The 19,113-nt window shown below is 45.4% G+C and overlaps 1 long non-coding RNA gene across 1 annotated transcript in view; it reads left to right on the top strand.

The window, feature by feature from the left end:
• Positions 1-17,878, top strand: part of LOC143442684 (uncharacterized) — a 35,568-nt gene extending 17,690 nt beyond the window's left edge. The window contains exons 2-4 of the long non-coding RNA XR_013111058.1: positions 9,110-9,224; positions 10,120-10,225; positions 14,930-17,878. This is a non-coding gene — a long non-coding RNA (uncharacterized LOC143442684). The remainder of the gene's footprint in view (positions 1-9,109; positions 9,225-10,119; positions 10,226-14,929) is intronic.
• The last annotated feature ends 1,235 nt before the right edge of the window (positions 17,879-19,113 follow it).

Genomic DNA, 19,113 nt, shown 5'->3' with positions numbered 1-19,113 from the left:
AAAGACGAATGCCACCAAGCCTGATGAGCTGAGTTCGATCCCAGGCCCCACCCATGATAAAAGGAGGAAATTGACTTCTCCAAATTGTTGTCTGATCCCTATATGTTATGTTATGGTATGCAAAACATGCAAAAATACTGCACACACATATGCAAATACATACGTGTAATTATAAAAATAAAAAATAGCCAATAAATAAATTCATGAATAAAGAAATGGGAGTAGATTCAGAAGAGTTTATTGTAGTGAGTAAAAATATATCACAAAAATATATCGGAAATGCTTACATTGGGAGAGGATTATTTTCCTGGGTTATAATGTTTTGTTAAGCCCTACAGAGATTTCAAACGTGGTCATTTTGGCTACACCACATGAAATTACTATATTTGAGATCAGTGATGGCAGGGTTATTGATTTCACTTTGCTTAATTTGGGGTTTCTCAACATTGGCATGGTTGACATTTTCATAATCCCTTATTGTACTGTGGGTGAGCTCTGTGTAAGACGCTTTAGCCTACACTCTGGACTCTACTCACTAGGAGCAGTGACATGTCCCCAGCAGTGATAATCTTCTTTTTTTTTTTTTTTTAATTTTTAAATGTCTTTAGCAGTCCTGGCAACAGACTCTATGGGGCTGAGTATAAAATAAAAACACAGGACTTTCGTACACCATTTATTAAGAATTTCAAGACAGAAAGCTGGGTTTGCGGTAAAGCCCTTGCCTGACATTCCAGGACTATGCATCCAGGCTAGGGAGTGGCTCAGAGAGTGCTTGCTTTCTGATAGCATTGTTATCCCTAGACCCAGGTAAAAAGCCAGATGTGGTGACACATCTGTAATCCCAGCACTGCCAGTTCAGGACTGGAGGCAGAGATCATCTTATGCTTTGAAGCCTCCTTTAGAGTCATAGAGTCATAGAGTATGACCCTTTAGAGTCATAGAGCAATTTAAGGGGGGGAAATAAAGAATAAAAAATTGCAGGGAATCTAAACTGCACACGTACATACACACGTATGCAAGCACTCACGCATGTGCACAGTGTGTTAACTGACAGAAGGTTAGGATGGCAGCCATATCTAGCCTGCCACCTGTTTTGGTAAGTAAAGCTTTTCTGGAACACAGCCATATTTTGTTGTCATATTGGCAGGGGCTGCTTTTGTGTCGTAACAACATTAATTGAGACGTTGCTCCAGAGACGGTACAGCCCAGGAAACCTAAACTATTTACTGTCTGGTCCTTTATAGCTAAGTTTGCCAGTGCTGTTCTGGATGATTGAGTTTTCCCGTCTGTGGTGGTAGAAGATGTGGGGTCGGCTAGAACCCTCTGGGTGTGTGGGTCTCTCCTCTTTCTTATCCATACAGCTACAGGAGTTAGGGTTCTTGGTGGGAGGTACGAACTCACTGGAGCACAGGAGAGAAGATGTATCAGAACGGTGAGGGGCTGGGAGCTCACAGAATCAACAGCGGCTCAATACATCAAGTAGATACAGAGGAGGAAAAGAAGGAGAAAGAGGAGGAGGAAGAGGAGGAAGAGGAGGAGGAGGAAGAGGAGGAGGAGGAGGAGAAGGAGGAGGAGAAGGAGGAGGAGGACATGATACATTGGGCTCTTCTGCCCCATTGGTGCCCAGAATATTATCTGGATAGAAATCATTTGAGTGTTAAGAGATTTTTCTGGTTGGGCGAAAGGTATAGTGCATAGTAATTTTCCTGTTATTCAGACAGGCTCGATTCATTCTTAGTATCCTTCTATACTTTACTGTTTTTCATTTTTTTTTAAAAAAAATCACTTCTTAGAGGAAGTGTTTGAAAGCAGTTGAAAGGAAGGAGGTTTGATGGCAACTCAAGTCGCATTGCATGAGTAATAGTAATTATTATGATGATAGTTTCCTCCCTAAGCCTTCTCAGTGGGTAATATTTGCAAATTAAACACACTATAAAATATTCAGCCCCTTGCTACAAACTCCAGTGATTTGCATAATCCCCTCTGCATGGGCTTTGGAGTGAACTATTCCCTAATTAATTATTTAATTCCCATCTGTACAGTGTGAACAAGCTAATGAAATTCCATCAGGCTGAGAAAAGCTGAGACGCCCCCCCCCCCACTTCAGAGAAGGGTCCTGGTTTCCCTAGGCATGGGTCCTTCCAGCCACGGGTCACTTCCCAACACACCCAGGACTAATTGTAGATCTGGCTGGTTACAGAAAATGCTCTGACCTTCTTGTAACCCAGGATTCCATGGGGCTGGCTTCAGCACCACACCACACACAGCTGGGCTACAGAGGACTCACCAGTTGCATGTCTAATATGGCTTTATAAGGAGATTTTCAAAGCCGTCCTAGGTTTGGTTTATGGACAGTCCCTAAGGCTCCTGGCTATTCCCTTATTACTTCATCTTTGGGTTCGTTCTTTTTTTTTTTTTTTTTTTTTTTTTTTTTTTCTTTCCATGTGGCAAAACATTAATTTTATTCTCTAGTCATTTACCAAGGAGTTCAAAACCCATTTTAATTTTTTTTCTTATTTCAAAGTTTTGGATAAATCAATGATACCCTCTTGGCTGTCCTGGGAATATAGGCCCAGGGCGCTTATAGGAAGGGTAGGTCGGAGTGCTGGGTGAGGAGGAACCCAACATTGGTGGTTAGGAGCCGTGGGGAGCCTCTGGGCATAGCTGCAGCACGGGAGTCAGTGTACTGTGGGCCACACAGGCAGTTCTTGTTCAGGGTTAGTGTCTCAAATTAAAAACACAGTAATGGGGTTGGGGATTTAGCTCAGTGGTAGAGCGGTTGCCTAGCAAAGCACAAGGCCCTGGGTTCAGTCCTCAGCTCTGGAAAGAAAAAAAAAAAAAGCAGAAGAAAGACAACAACAACAACAAAAACCCACAGTAATGGAGGGCTGGGCCATCAGCTCAGGCAGCAAAGTGCTTGTTCCACAAACCATGCAAAAATAAATGAATGAAGAAAGGAAGGAAGGAAGGAAGGAAGGAAGGAAGGAAGGAAGGAAGGAAGGAAAAAAGAAAGGAAGGAAGGTGGGTATGGTGGCATGTGCTTGTAATCCTAGCCCTGGAAGGTGGAGACAGGCAGATACCTGGGACTCACTGACCGGCCAGTCTAGACTATTGGTGGAGTTCCCAGCCTTGTCTCGGGAGAAAACAAAAAAAAAAAAAAAAGACAGTATCTGAGGAATGACACCCAAAGTTGACTGGCCTCCATCTGTATACACACACACACACACACACACACACACACACACACACACACACATGTTGAGGTGTCTTTGAATGAATGAACCAATGAGATTTATTCCTCTAATTGCTGCAGGCTGAGTTCTTAAGGTCCTGTGGGTGTGTCCAGATCTCCTGTTAGGATGCACTCTGATCCAATGGGTGTGTGTGGGCCAGGTTCCCACCATGCAAGTTAACTCATAGCTGTTGCTATTGTGTGGTATGGAGAGCTTGGGAGAACCGTCTATGAATGTGGTAGAAATCTAAGTCACAAATGGTGAATGTTACAGCGCTGTGCTCATGTGTAGTCTCCAGATTTGAATGAATGAGTGCGTACAGGAAGGAATAGAAGAAAGGAGGCTTTACACTCTCTTTGTCTTTGAATCAGTGTGTGTGTGTGTGTGTGTGTGTGTGTGTGTGTGTGTGTGTATGTGTGTGTGTATACGTATGTACACATGGAATTCAGAGGTTAATCTCTGGTCATTTCTCAGGTACTATCCACCTTGTTTGTATGTATGTATGTATATTTTGAGTTGGATGGTTAGATCTTTGATTGTAGACCCTGTAACACAGAGGGCTGAGTGTGTAGTGGAGATGTGTCAGGAGTGGTGAGTGAACGGGTCAGCCTTGTGGGTAAGGTGCTCAAATGGGGCCTCGTGGAGTTGCTGAGCTGAGACTTGGAGGAAAAATTGCACTTTGCCAAGAGTCTCAGATGATAGAAAGATGCTAATTAGTGCACACGGGCTCCTCAGAGGGTCTGCTGGGCAAGGACTCCTGGGCTGTGGGACAGGAGGCCTCAAGCCAGACTGTCGGGCAACACTCCAGTGCCTGGTGGATGCTGACAGCAGAGCCTGGTTTGGCGAGTTCACTCTGCAAGGCTGAGGACTCCCCGATGAGCCTCCTTTGTGATTGGCGAGAAAGGAAGCAGAGCTAATAGGGCCCTGAGGAGCAAGTTCCAGTCATGAGTTAGTATGGCAGTCAAGATAGAGTTAAAGACAAGCTTGTGGCCCTTTCCATCTGGAACCATTGCTCAGCATTGATGACTGGAGAGAATAATGTAATCTGATTGTTCCATTGGGTCATTTCTGGGAATATGAAGACGTTTTTCCAAAACTGGAAGTCTGTGTGCATTGAGTGAGAATTTCAGGGCTTGGTCCTGTATCCTCCGTTGGCTTGTCTGAAGGATTCCCATTTCCAGGCTCCCTGTACCACAGTGGATGAGTAACCAGTGTAACCACTATGATAGGGGACTTGCTTCTTTTCTACATTGGACTATGTTGGGATTGAAGATGCATCTGAAGCTCCACACAGCTGCTGCTCACTGCCTCGAGCTCGGCAAACATCTTCTGGTGAAGGAATGCTGAGAATTTCCCCTTTCCATCATGTCAGCTCATCTGGCCTGGGCCTGGCCAGTCCCCTGGGACTCCAGTGGATACAGCTGGAGAAGGGTGGGGTTCGGGTCACTGAGCAGGGAGCCTGGGGACCTCTTGTCCTGCTTGAAGACCACAGTGAAGCAAGCTTGACCAATGTCAATGATTCCCAGGTGGGACAGTGATGGACCCAAGCCTGGGAAGTCAGGGGGTGGGAGACGAGCAAAGGGAAGCGCCACTGTGTGCCTGAATCCCAGGACCAAACCCAAACCTCTACATTCTTCAGTGTTCACGACTAGGCTGGGACAACTCCAAGATAAAGAAGTCATTGCTGCTGGGCAGTGGTGGCGCACGCCTTTAATCCCAGCACTTGGGAGGCAGAGGCAGGCAGATTTCTGAGTTCGAGGCCAGCCTGGTCTACAGAGTGAGTGCCAGGACAGCCAGGACAACACAGAGAAACCCTGTCTCAAAAAACAAAACAAACAAACAAACAAAAAAACAAAAGAAGTCATTGCTGTTGGGAGGACATGTTTGAGAGCAGGTTCAGAGGATGGTTTAAGATACTTATTGGTAGGATGTATGTATGGAGGCCAGAGGTCAACCTTAGGTAGGTACCCTCTGCATCCTTCTGTTCTGAGATAGGATCTCTCAGTGATACCTTCAGGTTGCTGATTAGCTTGGCCTGCCAGTCCCATGTATCCTCCTGTCTGCGTTCCTGAGGTTACAGACATGTCCCACCATGTCTGTTTTTATTGTTCATTTTCTTTTGTTTCTATGTGGATGTTGGGGATTCGACTCAAGTCCTCATACTTGTGTGGACAATGCTTTAGGAACAGCATTAACTCCAGCCCCCGCCCCCTTTTTGTCTTACTAGAAGAAACAGTATTCTGAATGCAAAAATCAAGCACAGGATCTTACAAGTAACTCTTGTGAGGGAGCGAAGCCCATGGCATGTTGGGGTCATGGTGACTCGTCACTTCAAGACTCTATTGTTAGCAGGCTAAAAATCTAAATAAGACTATTGGAAGCTACTGGGTTGCACTTTGGTAGGTAATTTGAGAATTTTTCATTGCTGAGACATGGCCAGGGGGAAAGTAATGTGGGGCAGCGTGGGCCATGGCTGGGAGGCCTTGGTATGTGAAGGCTGTTCACAGGAGCTAGTTAGTTATATGTGGCAAATATAGTTAGTATATGTGGCAAAATGTCAGCTGGCCAGTTTAATGTCAAATAGAATAAGACCACTTAAAACATTGAATCCAGTGGTACAGGATATGATAGGTCACTAGATCTATGACTTATGTCAGAGAGAGCTGGGGCAGGGTTTGGGTTGCTGGGTGCTGAGGTGCCTCAGGTGACATTCCTGAGCTGCTCAGCAGATGACTATATCAGACTAACCTTATGGCACAATGAGCAGATTCTCTTTAGAATTCTGTAGTGCTAGCACCCATAGATTACAGCTGTGTACATAGAACTCTCTCCATAGGTCTGCCCATTGCCCCTGTGCAGGAAACTCACAGAGAGTTACCTGCCTCTGCCTCCCAAGTGCTGGGATTAAAGGTTTGTGCCACCACTGCCCAGCCATATGGACTTCCTAGGGAAAGATGACTGATTGCCTTCGAAAGCTGGTGGTTTTGAAATGAGACTCATGTTTCTTTCTTTCCTTTTTTTTTTTTTTTTTGTTTTTTGTTTTGTTTCGAGACAGTGTTTCTCTGTGTAGCCCTGGCTGTCCTGGAACTCACTCTGTAGACCAGGCTGGCCTCGAACTCAGAAATCCGCCTGCCTCTGCCTCCCAAGTGCTGGGATTAAAGACGTGCGCCACCACTGCCCGGCGAGACTCATGTTTCTGAGCCTCATGTTCCTTCTTCATCCTTAAGATCCAGGTGTGATTTTTGACCTGGTAACATGACCGAAACAACTGTAGACAACATTGTAGATAAAAGTAAAGTCTATTGCTCTGGTTTTAAACATAAGGCTTTGGAAACTAGCCCAGCAGATACAAGTGTATGGGTGGATGGGTTCCTTTCTTTGTTCTTGCACCTTGCACTGAGGTGTATGTATGAGAAGGCTGGGCTGTCTTCTGAGGTGTACCAAGAATAGTACCTTCCCAGGGCTGGTTAATCTCCATTGTCAAGTGGACTGGATTTAGAACCATCATGGAAATACATCTAGAGGTGTCCATGAAGATAGTTCCAGGAGGCTTTAACTGAACAGGGAAGATTCACTCTAACGTAGACAGCACTATCACATGGGCTGGGGACCCAGACTGAATAAAAAGAAGAAAGCAATAATTAAAAAAAAAGTATCAGCATCTGGATCCACTTCCTGGTTTTGAACACACTGTGACCAGCTGCCTCATGTTCCCGCCACTATGCCTTTCCTGCCACGTGGAACCGAGTCTCCTCTTTAAAGCTGAGCCTGAATAAACCCTGCATTCCCCAAGATGCTTTTGTTGGCTGGTTTTGTTACAGCAAGGAGAAAGTCACAGATACTGGAAGAACACTGGAAACATCAGAAGCAGTGAGTCTTACAGTGTGGGCAAATGGCTGTCCCCTGCCTGCAATGGGTCAGCAAGGTACTTTTTCTGCCAAGCTGGGCAAATAACTTGCTGGACAGGCCAGAGGAAGGAAGACATTGCCAGGTGTCCTGTTCTTTCCTTTCCTTGTGGTATTGCTTGTTGATACCCACTCCGATCTTCTTTTAGGTGGTGGACTTTCTTACTCTCTAAGATAATAACGAACCTATTATGCAATAATCACATGACTTAGTTTTCATGATGGTTTGCATGCTCTGACTCATGGTGCTTTCTTTCCAAGGAGCCTATCTTAATCTCCCCCTGTCCCACCATGCCCACTCTCCACCATATCTCATTACATGGGAAGTTTCCTTAAGAAAACAGTGTGTTTACTAATGTTCTTTTCACTGGGATAAAAATCACAATCTTGAAATCTCGATTTTTTTTTTTTTTTAAAGAAAATTCACTTGGAAAACCAAGCCCTCTTGGGTGCAGCTTCATTAATTTGCCCTAACTGCAGCCCCTAATTGAGGAATACTTGTTTCAAATCATGAGTTTCATTGTCATCAGAGGGTGTTTAAATACTCCTGGTACACACGCTGTTAGATTAAAGACACTTAGGATTCTGGTGTTTATGAATGTGAGCGGGGGAAACCAGGAAGCCTGGCTTCAGAGACTTGCCCCAGATGTGTGATGGACCTTGGCATCCTCAGCTGGAGAGCTGGCAGATGGGCAAGCGTTGAGAAATAGCAGACTGGTGGGAACAAACACCTTTGAGGCAAACCCAGTGGGAACTGGGCTGCATGGGCAACCTCGGCATGAATATAGATCTGTGCTGGCCCGTGCATTATTTACCCAGCTGGGCCCATTACCACTTCAATCATTTAAGGCAATTTATTACTGGGATAACCTGACTGATTCTAATCAATAACGGAGAAGCTGAGACTCCAATTTAAATGGCATGAGGGCCCCAGCTGATTCTCCTGTGCAAAAACAATCCTTCCTTCCTCCCTCCCTCCCTTCCTCTCTTCCTCCCTCCTTCCCTCCCTTTCTTCCCTAACCCTTCTCATCCCTGAAGTATCTGCAGATATGTCTAGTGAAGAGTCCTCGGGGCACTTGTCATCCAGCCCTGGAATGTACTTGGAAGGTTGCATTCACTGTTTGCTGCTCACAGTGAGGGCCACAGATTGGCTGTTTCTACCCAGCTTCAGCATAAGATACACCATCTAGACCAGTGGGTCTCAACCTTCCTGATGCTGCAACCCTCTAATACAAGTTCCTCATGGCGAGGTGACCCCCCCCCCAACTACAAAATTATTTCATTGCTATTTCATAACTGTAATTTTGCTAGTGTTAGTGAGTCATACTATAAATACTTGATACCAAGATATCTGATATGCGACTCCTGTGAAAGGGTCATTTGACCCTCTCCCCAAAGGTAGACTTTATTAGCAATGTAAAGTTTCCAGACTGGTTAAATTAGGAACTCTGGGCTAATCCCAGAAAGCTGTGATCTCACAAACCTACCAGGTGATTCCTAAGGCAGCTCAAGCTCGAGGTGGGCTGGATTTGAGCAGGAATAAGTATCAGAGGCATAACTGAAAATCAAGCAGGGTTCAGTTTTAACATCTATCAAGGCTGCTTTTGTTGCAGCTCCCAGCATTATGAGCAGCTAGTTACACTTCTCCGTCGTGAGTGCAAACCACACCGCCACGTCTTCCAGCATCTTCTCCGTATCCATTGAAGGCATGCTCTGTCCCTCCGGCTCTCCTCCATGCAAGCATGCCGCCCCGTCTCACATCCTCCAGGAAAGGCTTTGTTTTTGTGCGCATATTGCAAGTGGCAGAACCGACAAGAGTGGCATTTACTGTAGAACATGTATACTTCATTTGATCATATCTTCCAAATGACCAACTCTGACATCCCTTCCGGTCCCCAAAGAGACTGGAAGGAGTTCAGTACATTGGGTTTTCTGAGCAGTTCTTGATTATTCTCTGCTCTCTTGTGACAGGGGAGTGGCTCTTACTTCAATAATGGAATCAATAGTCAGCTTCATTTTTCATCATTTGGAATTAAGCAGCATCTATGACCAGCCCAAACGTGTACAACAAGAACAGCTGCTTCAGGTACTTGAAAAATATCAGCTTCGGTGAAATTTACCTCATGTACTGTACAGCTCAGTGATGTTTTTAGTATGTCTCCATTTAGTCTGAGGCAGCCATTTTTTTTTATCAGTTTTTAAATGTTTTCATCATTCCCGACAATACAATTCTCCTTTCCCTTGTAGCCCCAAGCATCTAAGAATCTACCTTCTGTCTTTATGGATTTGTTGATTGTAGATACAGACTACATTGCATTAAAATGGAATCATACTTTATGTGGACTGCTGTAACTGGCTTATTTAGTGCAGTGTGTTCTTGGGGTGGGGGTGGGGGTCATCTTTGCTATGGTGTGTACAGGGCTTCTATTTTTTATATGGTACAACCCAGGCATGGCATCTCACCCTCTCTTCACCTTTGTGGTGCTTCTCCTAGTGTGTCTTACTTCTGGATTCTATACATAGTTTGAAATTGACAGTTATTTTCAATATCAACATCTTTTCTGGCTTGCCATCCACTGTTTCTGCTTTCCTTCCCACTTTGTCCACATCCCCATGCCACATAGAGGGAAGCAGCCTCGGGCATAGGTAAGCAGTCTCAATGTTAGTGCTAGGCTCACTGCTTGAGGAGCAGATTTAGTAGGTAATTTTCCTTACCTCTGTCCTTGTAAACCCTCAGGAGCTTTTTCATAGCACAAGGGAAAATGACCAGTAACGCTTGAGTTGCCCCTACCACAAGAAGTGTCTGCCTAGCATTAGAGCAGCTCTTGTCAGTAACTCCTTAAGTTGTGGATTGAGAAGGGGCATTGGGAGACACACTGTGTGAGCCATCAGTGAGGGTCTTTACTATGTTCTTCTGACTTCTTCAACTTTATGGAAGAATTAATTTCTCTTCTTCTCTCTTCCCCCTGCCCCTTTGACAGGTTCTCTCTGCATAGCCCTGACTGTCCTGGAGCTTACTATGTAAAACAGGCCAGCCTTGAACTCACAGAGATCCACCTGCATCTGTCTCTAAGCACTGTGATAAAGGTATGTGCTACAAGGGCCAGTCTTAAAAGAATTTCTTTTCTTCTCTTTCTTTTCTTTCTTTCTTTCTTTCTTTCTTTCTTTCTTTCTTCCTTCCTTCCTTCCTTCCTTCCTTCCTTCCTTCTTTTCTTTCTTTCAATTTATATTTATTTATTTATTTAATGTATGTGAGTACACTGTAGCTGTCTTCAGACACACCAGAAGAGAGCACTGGATCCCATTGTGGATGGTTGTAAATCACCATGTGGTTCCTGGAAATTGAACTCAGGACCTTTGGAAGAGCAGTCAGTGCTTTTAACCACTGAGCCATCTCTCCAGCCCTAAAAGAATTTCTTGATGTGAGAACTTGTGGACTTTTCTAAGCACCTGTTCCTCTACTGTTCCTAGCATTGCATTGACCTAAGAACGTGAGCCTCAGAATGAATTGGCTTCTAACAGAGGGTGAAAGGGCCACAGTCACATCGTCTCATACAGGAGGACATGGAGGCTTCAATGTGTGTGCCTCATGACCTGTCTGAGGTCTTGAAGGGTGCTGGCTTGGAACAGGGCTGGGGGAGGGGGGCTGGTCCTCCTGTTGGATGGTCATCCCTCTTTCAAAGTACAGGAAATCTGAGATTTGTTGAGGATATCTATACAGCTTCTTCAAAATCTTTTCACATTTCCATTTGGAAGCAAGCCTGTCTATTGAATGGAAACTCCTGGGCCAATGCGTTGCCTGGTTCCTTGCTGGTATAACACACACTATCATACTTCAGCCAATACCTCTAAGGCTATTTCTGCTTCTAGCTCAGGCTCTCCCTCCCAGCCTGAGCTTCTGACATATGTGACTGGCTTCTTTCTTCATGTCAGTAGTTGGGCATCTCAGCTGTAAAATATCCAGCTCAGAACTGAAAAATGATTATTGTTCTTACCTTTTTCCATCTCAGGAATAGCATGTATTTGGTGACTGCTCAAGGAGACACGCAAGGAGACATCTTGATGCTTTTCCTTCTCATTTCTTCTATGTGGCACCTTCTGGTATACTGCAAGGATTAGCATAACTCCATGCCAACCTGCTACCCAAGAAGCCACTACTCTGTTGCTCTCCTGTGCTGGATCTATTACACCACCTGGACTTGATCTCTCAGCTCCTATCACTGCTTCAATAACCAGTACTTTCACTGTCTGCCAGATGGCACAAACAAAATATAAATCAGATGACATCATTTGCCAACTCAAAAGCCCTTGGTGTCTTTAGGTTGCCCCTGGAATCAAAGCCAAATTTAACTGGCTTTGAGGCACTTCACAGACTTTTCTATTGTGGATCACGCTGACACACTGTAATATAAGGGGACAGGACTGGTCTGTCTTATCTACCTCCTCCACAAAACCTTGCACATAGTAGGAGCTGCCACAGAGTAGTAGCTGTTAGTTGACTGAATCGATAGATTGCTGGTTCCCTTCTTGCCTTGGCTTCCCCGTTGCTTTGCTTGACTTCTTGACTCTGGAACTGCCTGTCACTGGCTGTGGGTTCCAGTGCTGTGAGTGAAGGCTGTTCACCCACAGTGGTCCCTGTGAGGGGTGCATAAAAATGAGCACATTAATAAAGGTATGCATTTTATGAGACCTTCCCATAAAGCACTGCTTGGTGGGTTACAGTTTGTTGAGTAGGACTGATTCTTCCCTTTCATGCCTATGTCTTTTCATGTGGAAAATTTCCATCTGAGTCAGTGGAACCCCAGGGGCTTGAGGGCCTACGCCCCTCCTAGTATTTCATCCAGGGGTCATGTGGAGGATTTTGAAGCTCTCTGTCCAGAGGATTACTTCCAGGTGGAGTGACCTACTAAGAATGAAAAAGGCTGTCACAGTCAGGAGCCACTAACGTTTTTTTGCATGTGAGAAGAAGAGCAAGCATTAAACCATCAAGTGTTCCCGGCTAATGAGATAGAAGAAAAGAGCCCACTCTTAAAAAGCCAGAGGATGCCTTTGGTGGTTAGCTTAGGCAGCAGCCTCTGAGACTCATAAATACCAAGTCTGTTTCCTGGGTGACCACAGATAATGCATGGGGCAGAGGGTATTGGGGGGGGGTTCTCTGGGTTGCCCTGAGGTACGGAGGGAGTTTGTACCACTCTCTTCTCTCTTTTCAAGGGTAGGTTCCCTTTGCATAACTTTTGAGGCATCTTCCTTTAGACTAGAAATGGTAACTTCCCATTGGTTTTGCCTGTTCATTTTCAGAGGTCATTTTGAAGGTCATTAGAGGAATAAGGGAGACATGACTAACAAGGTTGGAAATGGACACTCGTTTGCTGAGCTTTTAGCTTTCTGAAAGCTCATCAGGTGGGGATTCAGCTAGGGGTAATACTTGGATTTCCTATTTCTAAGAAATGACAACAACCCCATACAGAAGGGTTCTGAGGCAAGAGAAGAATGTAGCCTTAGAGGAATGTTCAAGCTCCAGGAGGTGTAGAAGATAATGCGAAATGGTGGGAGTGAGAAGACAGAGCCTGGGAAGGTGTCCCTTCTCCTTAACGAAGAAACAATGAGCTGGCAGTCGCTGGAATGTCCAGGGGCCCTGTGTGTACCTGGCTGCCTGTGATGTTACTTTTAGAGAGTAGACTTGACTCTGGAAGATCACAGTCAGGTGGTGGAGGCTTATGTTGTAGACAAGTCCATGGCTATGGGGTGGCAGTAGGATTTGGGGTGGGGATGGGAGACCAGGCTGTTGTCTCAGTGCTGCTGCAGGGTGCAGGGGTGGAGTAGAATAGAGAGATGGAGCATGCAGTGTTAATGGAGGGGAGGGATGATTTTCATGCGTATGATTCGAACACATTGGGAGTGTTGGGTCAATGGACTGAGCTAAGAGACAGAGTTAACTGAGCAGGTTTTGGGGGAAAATACGGGGTTCTGTTTTGAACACACTGATCTGGAGGAGTCTGTGGGTTGTCTGAGAATATCATGATTCAGTCGGGTTCAATGACATTGTCACATTTAGATGTATGTGCAGACTTGGAAGCCGGTAGCTCTAGGGCAGGAATTAATTTCACAGTGGGTGAGAATGCTGAGAGATGACAGCGATGGATGCTGGGCCTGGTTAGCTGGCAGTCAGCATTCAGGGGTCTCACATTCAGCTTCATGATAATGTTGAAGGAGGAGAGCCAAACTGGCTGTGGTGGTGCACACCTGTGAGCCCAGCCCTTGGAGGGCACAGGGAGGGAGGGTCCTGAGTTTGAGGACATTGTGGGCTCTATAGCAAGACCCTATCGCAAAGAATTAAAACAGAAAAAAAAAAAAAAGAAAAAATAATAAAAGGAGCTGAATTCCTTGGCTTGGCTCAAAAATAATGCTTTGCATGCTTGAGTGTTAGGTGAACTTTTCCTGGGGAGTTGATCAAATGTCTGTTTATCCCAGATAGGACAGCAAGACAGACTTCAGAAGCGATTCTACCTATGTCTGGTTGTATGAACCAATGACTTTCCGAGAGTTACTTATAGGAGCATAGTAACTGGGGAGTAGCCACACCACTGAAGAAGATCTTCCCTCCAACTGCCTATAAATCCTCAGGGAGGGGCAGGATTTCATGAACTGTTCTTCTACCCTGCTAACTCATGATGGAATGATAATAGCTTGGTATTTCAGGGGTGAAAGCAGCCTGTTGAGAGTTCAGGTGGGCAAGAGCCAGGCCATACCTGGAGGACAGCATTCCTGAACACTGGGTTGGCAGAGGCAGCTTCTTGAAAGAAATGGAGTGGGAGAGTTTGCATTTAGTGAATTGTGGATATTTGTGAGGTGAACAGATATCTAAGCTATGAGGTCTTAGTGACTAAATCTTGGGTTATTTGGACGCAGGTCATCTGAAGCAAGGAGATGTACTGAGAGGGAACGTGTATTTTCATTGGAATCCGCTGCATGTACCACAGGCTGGGGGTTACTTTCCTTCCTGTGGTCATAACTATACTGTTCTATTTGGATGGAGGCAGGTGGCTGAACATACAGAGAGGCATTGATGAACTGTCAATATTGTCAGCTCACCAGCTTAGGCATCCCCACTGGCTCACATTGCAGAGTTCCTTTCTGTAAGGATAGGTATAGCTGTTTGGCAAACTTGGACATCAGATGCTGAAAAGAAGCATGCCAAAGAGGTTTCCTTTTTTATTTTGGTTTCATTTACTCTCTCTCTCTCTCTCTCTCTCTCTCTCTCTCTCTCTCTCTCTCTCAGTTTCTTTCCTTCTTTATTTTTCTTTTTTGAAACAGGGTTTCTCTGTGTAGTCTTGACTGTTCTGGAACTCACTCTGTAGACGGGGTGTCTTAGTTAGGGTTTTACTGCTGTGAACAGACACCATGACCAAGGTAAGTCTTATAAAGAACAACATTTAATTGGGCTGGGTTACAGGTTCAGAGGCTCAGTCCATTATCATCAAAGTGGGACCATGGATGGCAGCATCCAGGCAGGCATGATGCAGGCAGAGCTGAGAGTTCTCCATTTTCATCTGAAGGCTGCTAGTGGAAGACTGCTTCCAGGCAGCTAGGGTGAGGGTCTTAAGCCCACGCCCACAGTGACACACCTACTCCAATAAGACCACGCCTCCTAATAGTGCCACTCCCTGGGCCAAGCATATATAAGTTATCACACCGGGATAACCTCAAACTCAGAGATCTGCCTTTCTCTGTGTCCTGAGTGCTGAGATTAAAGGCTAGCACAACTGTCCCTACTCATTTTTTCTTCTTTAGGTCATCTCGGCTGATTCATACTGAGACGTTGGCAGGGTGGCACTGGTGATTGCAAGAGAAGTGTGAAGAAAGGCCTCAGCTACTTCTGACAGCAGCCCTTGGTGGATAAAAGGGCTCAGGAGATCCTAGATGTCCCAACAGGCATGGCCCATGGGCCATGGGACAGGGTACTGGGGACATCAGACTGATGAAGCAGTTTGGGGGAGATGGGGCAAGATGTATTCTAAAAGGAACTGTTGAACATGCATCCTAAGGTTAAAGCAAGATAAGGGTTACTTCAGATACCAGAAGGATTATCTGCAAACTAGATTAAAACTAGATCAAGCCAAAGGTGGGGGGCAGGGCAATGTTAATCACTTTTTATCACTGACAAACAGGGGTGGGTGTGGGTGGCGGGGTAGGTCAGCTTCAGGCGTGATTAGATGCAAACATTTATATTTACTAGAATGTGTCTGTTTTTTGTTGGAGTGGAGTCATTTTTGGACAGGCTTTTCCCACCCAGTGGGAACCAGCACACTGGTTAGCAATAGCTGTGGCTTCTTTCATATTACTTAGCGGCATCAGTTGAAAGAAAGTTCTGGTCTAAAGCCTCAGAATTGAATTTCACTTGTTTGAATTTCACTTGTTTGGCTCAGTTTTCTATCTCCTACTATTTGGAATGGTGATCTTTTGAGAAAGAGAAGAACCGGAAGACGACAATCACTATGGCCACAGAGAAGGATGCTCTGATGGACTTGGCTTGGGTTGGGTGTGTCTACCTGTGGAGATGGAGAGATGAAATAGTCTTTAACCGAATGACATGGAATGGGAACAGGGCTGAGAGCAGGCTGTTCTCTCAGGGAATATTAGATTCTGGGTGAGTTGGATCTATAAAACCAAAACAATGAATCTCGCAACAGAGGAAGGAAAGGCTTGGCGCTTTGTCAGCCTCTCGTCACACTGTAATTCTGCTCTGTCTCTCTTCACAACAGCTCCCTAATATCCTAAAGAGTATGGTCTACTAAGGCTAGATGGGGCCTCTGAGTATCTGCTGACTGTTAGGGTTCAGAATGGGACCCGGGATTCAGATAGAGTACCTGAGCATTTCCTGCCATCAAGATCTGAGCATAATGATTGACATGAGAATGGCAGATTTGGGTCCATATGTCAGAGTCACATGACCTGGTGGTGGTCACTCAGGATGGAGGTGACCACTGAGAAGGAGATCTAGACAGCTCCACCTAGTTTCCATCAGAGTCACATGTTATATCTGTTTTGCACAATAGCCTTCCTCTTAGAGAATTAGCTGAGTGAACTTCATGCCTCAAACTATCCTCAGGCTAAGAATGGTGGGAAGCCTGGATCTTAGAAGGCACATTTGGGATAAATGAGAAGAAGCATGATTCATCTCAAGGAAGAAGGCTGCATCTAGGATATCTCCCTGTGTTATGACAGGCCCAGCTCTGACCTGACTCCTGTAGGCTATTTGTAAAAAAAGATGGGCCAGGAGAGAGACCTATACTGCTACTCCCTAGAGGCAGGAGGGAATGGAGAGTTGTTTGCAGTGCTACCCATGACCAGACTGGAGAGCAGACTCTCTAAGTGATCTCAAAAGGCTTCAGGGATTTGACAAGAGCCGTGATTCCATACCATATATATGGAGAAAGGTGAGAGTTGAGACCTCATGCCTCATTGTGCTTCATTGGCATACTCTCAGCATGCAGTGGACACTTGTCCAATACATGATTTATTATTGTCCCCTTGTTGCATGGCTATGCATGATGGGTGAGGTACTCAGGTTCCTGTGAACAACCTCTCACCCATGTCCATGGTGATGGACTAGGTCACTCATGGGGTGGTTGAAGTGGAAACATAAGGGTTCTTTGGAGAGTCAGCTGCTTCGGATTGGTGTTTTGCTGGGGAAAACACATTAAGAAGTGTTTTCCTGAAGTGGACAGAGGTGAAAGACTAAGGCAGACCTGTGAAGGAGCATTTCACTGAAGGAGTCACAGGAGAGAGGATGTTCTGCTAAAACACGTGAAAGGACATGTGATGAAGGATTCTTTGCTAACTACACGCATGTATTGGTCTGCCTTCCATCGCATAGTTGAGCTGCATTTGTTAGGACTCCATGGACTTGGGCTGATTTGATGTGAGACCTGTGCTGAGGCACATGGAGGACATGTGATGTGTGGAGGGTATAAATAGGACTCTACAGAGTGACAGACAGAGAGAGAGAGAGAGAGAGAGAGAGAGAGAGAGAGAGAGAGAGAGCGCTTGGCTTGCTGGTATAGCTAGCTGTGCAATGCCTGTGGTTCTCAAATCTTCCTCATCTTCTCTTCCCCAAGAGAGACCAAGAACTTCTGGCATTCCTCTGTGTCCTTCCTGCTGACTTGAGCCAAGGCTGAGGCCTGGCTGTCTTTGCTAGGTAGTGCCACCACTGCTGATCTGTGTCACTGGTGTTGCTAACCCAACTAACCTGACTGTACCAAACTGGACTGCTGGTGTACCCATGAGGTGTTTGTGAGTGGATCGAGCTGCCGCTGCTAACCTGTGAACTGAACTGTGGATTTCCAGACAACACAGATGGGAATTGCTCCAAAGAACCTTTCCTTTTCTTTTCTTTCTTTCTTTCCTTTCTTTCTTTCTTTTTTTCTTTTTTTTTCTTTCTTTCTTTTTTTTCTTTTTTTTTTTGGTTTTTCGAGACAGGGTTTCTCTGTGTAGCCCTGGCTGTCCTGGAACTCACTCTGTAGACCAGGCTGGCCTCAAACTCAGAAATCCACCTGCCTCTGCCTCCTGAGTGCTGGGATTAAAGGTGTGCGCCACCACCGCCCAGCTCAAAGAACCTTTCTAAATATGTTTCCTTTCTTCTCCACTGCCTCTGGTGGGTGGTGGGCTACAAGAGAGGTTAAAGCATTTTAAAATTAGGATTTGAAAAAAATTAAATTTATAGGCAGTTATTCCAGAGAGCAAAGAATTACATAGTGTAAATGTACAACTTTTGCAATTGATCATTACATTTAAAACAATAAAATGTAATTGTAAAGCATTTTTATAGGCATTGAGATTTATTATTGGATCCCAGAAGTTCATTCAATAATGCTGATATTTAATTTTGCTCTCTGTTTCAGCTGAATATTGGTCAAAAGAAATTAAGACAACTCTTGACCCAACTTGTGGTTGACTGTATACTGACCTCTCTCTCTCTGTTTCTCTGTCTCTCCCTCCCTTGCTCTCATCCTCTCTCCCTTGTTCCCTCCCCACTCAACAGAGTCTTATACAGTTCAGTCTGGCCTTGAACTCACTACATACCCGAAGACAACTTCAAGCTTCTGATGCTCCTATCTTCACGTCCCAGTGCTGGGATTCCAGGTCTACTCCACCATGCTTTGTTTATGCAGTGCTGGAGATTGAACCCATGTAAACATTCTTGGTCCTCTTGACCTCATCTGCCAAGTGCTGGGACTGCAGGTGTGCACCTCCATTCCAGCCTCTCTCTGTCTATATTTGAACAGGCAGAAGCTCTCTGACTTGCAAGAGACAAACTGTCGGTTAAACATATCTGAAGGTAGAAGTGCATGGCATATACCTATTCTCTAGAACATTCTTGCTGCATACCATAGCACACTGTAGGGTGTAATTACTTTTTCTCCTAAGCAATATTACTGACTGGCCAGAGACTTAAACGGATTATCGACTCTGCTCCCAACTCCCTCATGAACTGTGCCCTTTGACCCTACTGTCCACTCTTTGCCTTTATGGGCTGCATGCTCAATACCTCAGGACATCTCCTTCCTTTACAGGTCTTCTCAGAGAGTTTCTCCTTTCCAGATGATCCCTGAGCACTGGGGCTCTAGGATCATCACCCAGGCCAGACTTCTCTGCTGGGCCTGGGGCATGGAAGCCACCTACCTCAACAAGCATCTCTGTTTCCTGTCATGTTTCTTTTTTATGCCAGCCAGGTACTGTAGGGATTGGTAGCACAGTGATCTGGCCACCACAGTGCCCTCTGTGTTAGATGTGTTGGTCTTCATGCTTCCCTCACACCTGGGGCTTCTTTCCTCTCCTCTGCAGAGGCGGCAGTCTACCCATTCTGACTCATGTCAGCCATGTCCAACCTGTGCCTACGTGGTGGCCAGGGCCACTGCTATACCAGCAAATAGAGCAGGTGCGGGACCTTGTTCTAGCCTCTGATACTCTTCCCT

The sequence above is a fragment of the Arvicanthis niloticus genome, chromosome 1 (assembly GCF_011762505.2).
Source record: "Arvicanthis niloticus isolate mArvNil1 chromosome 1, mArvNil1.pat.X, whole genome shotgun sequence".
In the NCBI taxonomy this organism is placed as follows: Eukaryota; Metazoa; Chordata; class Mammalia; order Rodentia; family Muridae; genus Arvicanthis; species Arvicanthis niloticus.
Note: the sequence above shows the minus strand (reverse complement) of the source record. Positions and strands in the feature narration are given on the sequence as shown.